This window comes from Capsicum annuum, chromosome 5 (genome assembly GCF_002878395.1).
Source record: "Capsicum annuum cultivar UCD-10X-F1 chromosome 5, UCD10Xv1.1, whole genome shotgun sequence".
Taxonomy (NCBI): Eukaryota; Viridiplantae; Streptophyta; class Magnoliopsida; order Solanales; family Solanaceae; genus Capsicum; species Capsicum annuum.
In genome coordinates, this window is record NC_061115.1 from 181,606,720 (window position 1) to 181,612,934 (window position 6,215).

At 34.2% G+C, this 6,215-nt stretch overlaps 1 long non-coding RNA gene across 1 annotated transcript in view; it reads right to left on the bottom strand.

Annotated features, from left to right (window-relative positions):
- Nucleotides 1-4,258: 4,258 nt before the first annotated feature.
- The window catches only part of LOC124898849, a 28,110-nt gene continuing 26,153 nt past the window's right edge, over nucleotides 4,259-6,215 (bottom strand). The window contains exon 3 of the long non-coding RNA XR_007055630.1: nucleotides 4,259-4,500. This is a non-coding gene — a long non-coding RNA (uncharacterized LOC124898849). The remainder of the gene's footprint in view (nucleotides 4,501-6,215) is intronic.

Genomic DNA, 6,215 nt, shown 5'->3' on the forward strand with positions numbered 1-6,215 from the left:
TCAAACAATTAATGCGAGGAAAATGACACTTATTCTTAACTGTCACCTTATTCAACTATCGATAATCAATGCACATCTGCATAGACCCATCCTTTTTCTTCACACACAAGATAGGCGCAACCCAAGGTGAAACACTAGGTTGGATAAATTCCTTATTCAAAAACTCCTACAACTGATCCTTTAATTTCTTTAAATCTGCTAGGGCCATTCTATAAGGAGGAATAAAAATGGGCTTGGTGCGCACTCAACATCAATAGCAAATCAGTATCTCAATTCGGAGGCATACCAGACAAGTTCACGAATATGAGATAAATAAGATAAATATCCCCTGTCAACCAATTTATGAGCCTGAACATACGATATGATCCTCTTAGGACCCAAATGAATTGTACCCTTTTAATCTATCCTTGGCACACCCAGTGAAGCTAAGGTCACAATCTTAACAAAACAATGTAAGAAAGCATGATAAGAAGCCAATCAATCCATACCCAAAATAACACCAAAGTCAACCATATCTAACACAAGCAAGTCTACCAGAGTCTCACGCTCAGAAAAAGTCACAACATAAGATTGGTGAGCCCGACCCACCACTAAAGAATTGGCTACTGGGTAGATACACGAATAGGCATGGAAAAAGACTCACTAACAGAATCAAAACCCAAAGTGAAATATACAGACATATGGGAGAAAGTCGATTCGGGATCAAATAGTATAGATGTAGGTCTGAAACAAACAGGGACAATACCTGAGATCATAGTATCTGAAGCCTCTGCCTTAAATCTGGCTGGTATAGCATAACACTATCCACGCCTACCAACTTCCCGAATATCCCCACGACCACCCCCACGAGCTCTACTACCTCTGTCACTTACACCCTCAGTAGCACCCCTACACCTCATAGATAAAATAAAATATCTCAAATCACCCAGCGAGGATAGTACTAGGCCACATGGCTAATCTCATCACACTCATACCAACTTTTATGACCAATATTAGTATGAGAAGGTACAACTGGGCCCGAACGAGCACCCTAAACTGCTGAACTAGAAGGTCCACCACTTAAACTCTATAATGCCTCCACTGTCCTACCATGGAATCCACGAGAACCTCTAAAATCTCTGCCTTGAGACATCTGACTCTTGAACTCACCAAAACATCATCCAAAGTATCCCAAGGTAAGGCTTCAATAATGAAGCCAAACCATACAAGTAATCATAACAATGTGGAAAGGACTATCCAAAATACTGATCATGCCCAAAACCAGGTGTCAATAGTGTAAGAACTACTAATACAATACATCAAAAAAATAACCATAGAGGAATAATATCTATCTCCAAATAATAATAAAGACATAAATACTATAGAAAGATAAAGGTGAACTTCGAACGCACAAAGTCCAATTGCTACCTTAGAAGCCTGAGTCAAGCAAGCTGAGGCACATTCGAGCTAGGACCTGCACCGAAAGGGCACAGTAGGCATGAGTATTGTCCACTTATACTCATTATGTGCCATAGGCTGACCAAGCAAAGTAGTAAATAAAGTGTACAAAATATACACTAAGGGCAAGTCACCTGCAATAAGAAAATATCCCAAAATGGTAGCCCACACCTCTTGCACAAATAGTTCTAATATATCACATATATTACAATATCACAACAAGATAGAACACAAGTATGCATTATATCACATATAAGTAGAACAAGAGGGAACATACATATGTAAGATCATCAAATAAAAGTAAAAAAAGATAAGAAAATTACAAAAATGGAAAGTTAATATGGCAATACAACACAATATAAACACAATAAAGTACGTTCAATGTATATGATGATGATGATGATGATGATGATGGACAAGGTCATCACACAACCTCTGGGATTGTCGCACAATCCCCGTATACACCTACAGAGGCAAGCCGCCCAACAGAGAATCCATGGGGGGTTCGTCAACCAATATACAATCCACATATATCATATCTTCTTTCCGACAGATCCCTCAGAATGGTGTTATCAGGTGTTTCCAGTGTTTCTCAGATGTTGCCATGAAAACCAACCAAAATAATGTATTTCCACAACTACGTGAACCAATATCCACTAATTATTTTTATTTCATCCATAAATTTCCACATGTCTCATATGCCAATAAAGTATGATTATGGTCACAATACATAATGGTACTACATTAAGCATTTTAACAACACAATATAGTTATTCTCATGTATTCAAGGCTATCAATATCACATAGAACCCCACACGGTCACACATATCACATAATATCTCAATTTTGATAATTACATCACATATAGGCCCACACACGGGCGCAACACATAGATAGACATTTTTCATGATTAGTTTCCACCTTTAATATGCATTTTGTATCATTATTTACTACTCATTCGTGTCTAAAAGAGTTAAGCCATAACCTACCTCAAAAGCCAAAACAAGTCCGCTACACTTCGAACCCATGACCTTTATTTCTACGAACGATCCCAAACTCTACTAAAAATATCAAATATAAAATCTACACATTAAAACAAAATCAACAACACCCATATTGACTACTTTTGGTTTTGTGTCTAAGGATCCCCGAAATGGATTTCCAAAAATAAAGGGAAAAATCAGAACTTTACTTCAAAAATATATTTTCAATATTTTTAGGAATCTATAGATGAAAATCCAAGTCAAATTGAGTCAAAACAAGGTTCAAATTGAAGAAAAATTATTTTTGGGCTTTACCGGGTAAAATATTTAAAATCCAAGTTAAAATTAAGAATCAAAGTTGTTTTAAAGATTAAATTGATGAAAAACTAGTTGTTATACGATAAAAATATAATTAAAGTGAAAAGAAGTGAAAATGGGGTTTAAAATCAAGCCCCAATATTTTTGGGGTTTCGAGAAATTAATCACGAAATTACTATGAAAAGGGTGAATTCTTACCTTAAATCCGTAAAAAAAAATCAAGAAATAGATGTTAATCTAGCTTTCCAAGCTCCCAAAAGCTTCACTTTTAAGCTCCCATACTATTTTAGGGTTTAACTCTCAAGAGACAAGATGAAAAATGAGCAAAATAGATCCAAAAACTATTTTAATAGTGCAAGAAATCTGCAATGGTAAGGAAAAGGCTGTTGTTTTTCTTATTTTAAGTCCAATCCGGACTTTGATGGGGTGCCCAAGATTTTTTCGGAGTCTGATATATGCAAAAAAATTATGTAACCATACTAAATTTGATGTTCCAAATGAATTGGCGAAATCAGATTTTTGAAAAAACATCATTTTCAAATTGTTGACCTCCAAAATCCGAAATCACAAGTTTTGAAATCAAGGATTGAAATTAGATTTAAAATCCGTAAAATCACACCAGATATGCTAACACCCTAAAATCAAAATTCCTGATCTGCTGACAAAGTCGGATTTTCCATCCGAGGTCGTTTCAATCAAATGTGGGTCCCAACCCATATTTCTAATTTTTCAACTTTCCGACCAATAAGTAGAAATGAGCTAGGATGCACCGGCACCCGAACGAAAGACTTACCCAGACTAAAATTGATATTTTGGAGTTAGTGGCGCAGTCCATTTGGTCATCCGTCACACAGATTAAATGATATCCTCATAAGTCCAAAACAAGGCTCTCGAAGCCATCAAAAACCACAATATCGCATAAATGACACAAAAATGCATAAAAAAATATACCAATTACTCCCACAGCCCAGAAATACATTAATGAAACTACGAAGAGAAGTAAAATAGTCAAATCACATAAAAACACAAATTTCACATATTTCATCAAATTTTTAGGTCGTTACAGTCTATGCTACAGGAAATACATTTTTCCACTTCAATTTATTCTTATCGTCCATCTTAAAAAAATCATTCATTTTATGCGGAGGTAGAGTCACATGGATGCAAGGGTTTATGTAATTCCTTGGTGAAACTATACATTGTACGTATATTTTTTTTAGATTGTTACTATATTTATATTTTCATATTTTGAGCCTCCTTAAAGAAAATTATGATTTCATCACTAAGTTTACATCCAGGAATATATGGAGTATCTCCTGTATAACAATAATAAGTTTTATAGATGGATCCACTTATCAAGTTGTCACAACCTGAACCAGCCCCTGGCCATGACGGGCATCCCAAACCATAGTGGCCCGAGCCCTCTTTTCTTTCTGACAACCATGTACATCATTCAAACAATATAAGAGATGCAGAAGTTTCAACATACAATCACATGGTCATTATAATAGATCAACTGAACAAATCCTAAGATGAAATTTGATAAACTCCTAATAGAACTTAACATCAGTTTGCAAAATATCTAATACATCAAAACCAACATCTTACTTAAAACTGGGACAAGGCCCCCAATTGGACCAGTACCATAATGAAATAACAATACTCTAAGAAAGGCCTTCTTATGTAAGGGAGGCTCACCAACTGCACACTTCTGTCTGTCAAATCTATGGTCTAGCAGGACCCCTGAATTGAGCCTCAGACCCTAAAATATAAGGGGTCAATACAGAAGTATTGGTACGCAGAGTAATCCAAAAACAAAATACAACTTTTATACAACATAGGTGAGAGCTATTATAAAACACGTTAATGCAAAATCATTTGAAAACATATGAGCATAGTATAATTATTTTCAACAATAATGCAACATTATTGAGCTAGATGGTACACCCTATAATTTCACATTTTCACCGACTGCCAAATCTTGATTTCCGCAAAGATTGGAGTACTAGTGATGGAAAAACACAAAAGATCACACAGCAGGGTGCCACAACCCCAATCATGTCAATATGCCATGGTTGGGCTCAAGATCACACAACAGGGCTCCTAACCATTGGTCCCGAGTTGGGATGACGTAGTAATACGTACGCAAGATCACATAGCAGGGTACCAAGTTTCCATGTCAGCAAATCATGATTTCCAGCATAGATTCATCGACTCGTGCTTTCTTCGGGTAACCACCTAACTCACATCAATCAACCTTTAAGTATGATATAAGGAAAACATACATCATGATCACAACATTCTTTTCATTTGAGGCAATTCCTCCATGGGGTATCGTCATACCCAACTTTCAAGTCATCAGTACTACATCAATTCTCAAAACTTCTTATGCAAATCATAGTATGAACACAAAAAAAACATCCATACACCAACACATGCATAATGATTCCCAACACATAATAGTCAAGAAAGTTCATCATTTATAAAGTAGTACAATAGTGGATGTAAAACTCATGTTCTCAGTAGTTTAACAATAATAAAATGTGGAGTACATAAAATATTACCATGGAAGTTAAAAGATTCACAACTCATGTTCATAACACCTTTTAAAATTCAAATCACATGTCCACCATTTCAATAATTAAGATATATAAGCAAACAACCCCATGATCTTTCAATATTCTTCTCAAAACCATATCACAATGCATGCTTTTTGGGTTGAAACAAAACTCCACTCATAATTCCATACATACTTAAGTAATTATTAAAATCTTGTTTAAATTCTTATCAAAATCATGCCCATGAGATTAGGACAACCCCATGTACTTTTGTTCAGTAGAGAGAGAAACCCGAATCTTAGTAGCCATTTCGCAATGAAAACTAAAATTTTCTGGAGTTGGAGTTGAAATTGGAGTTGGAGTTGTGTTTGACTGTCTTTTTTGAAATTTTTTTGGCTTTTAAAAAAACTCTTTTAAATATGATTTTATGCCCTAACTTTTACAGACTATCAAAATCACCCAACTAAAATTTACCTACTAATGGAAAAAGAACATAATTAGCCACTATTATAAAAATAATTACATATACATGACCATATTTAATGAATTTCAATTATGACATATATAATATTTACATTAATAGTCATTTTCTCACATTTTAAAATTTTAAATATGGATGTTATATTTACAGATCACTGCTTCCTATTTTTTAGGTAACAAATATTATCTTTCAAACAAATTTATTTTTTTAGGAATTTATTTAATTTATTTCCTTCATTTTACTTTCCTAAAAAATAGAAAATGATGAGTTGTTATTAAATTTTAGGGTGCCGCTAATTTATTTTTTTAATTTTCTTATACATGAAAGATTTTACTGTGTGTGAATAAATTATTTCTATGTAAAACATGCTTTGTATATTTATGGTATATTATATCATATACCATAAATATATAAATATGCTTAGTATGTTTCTTTATA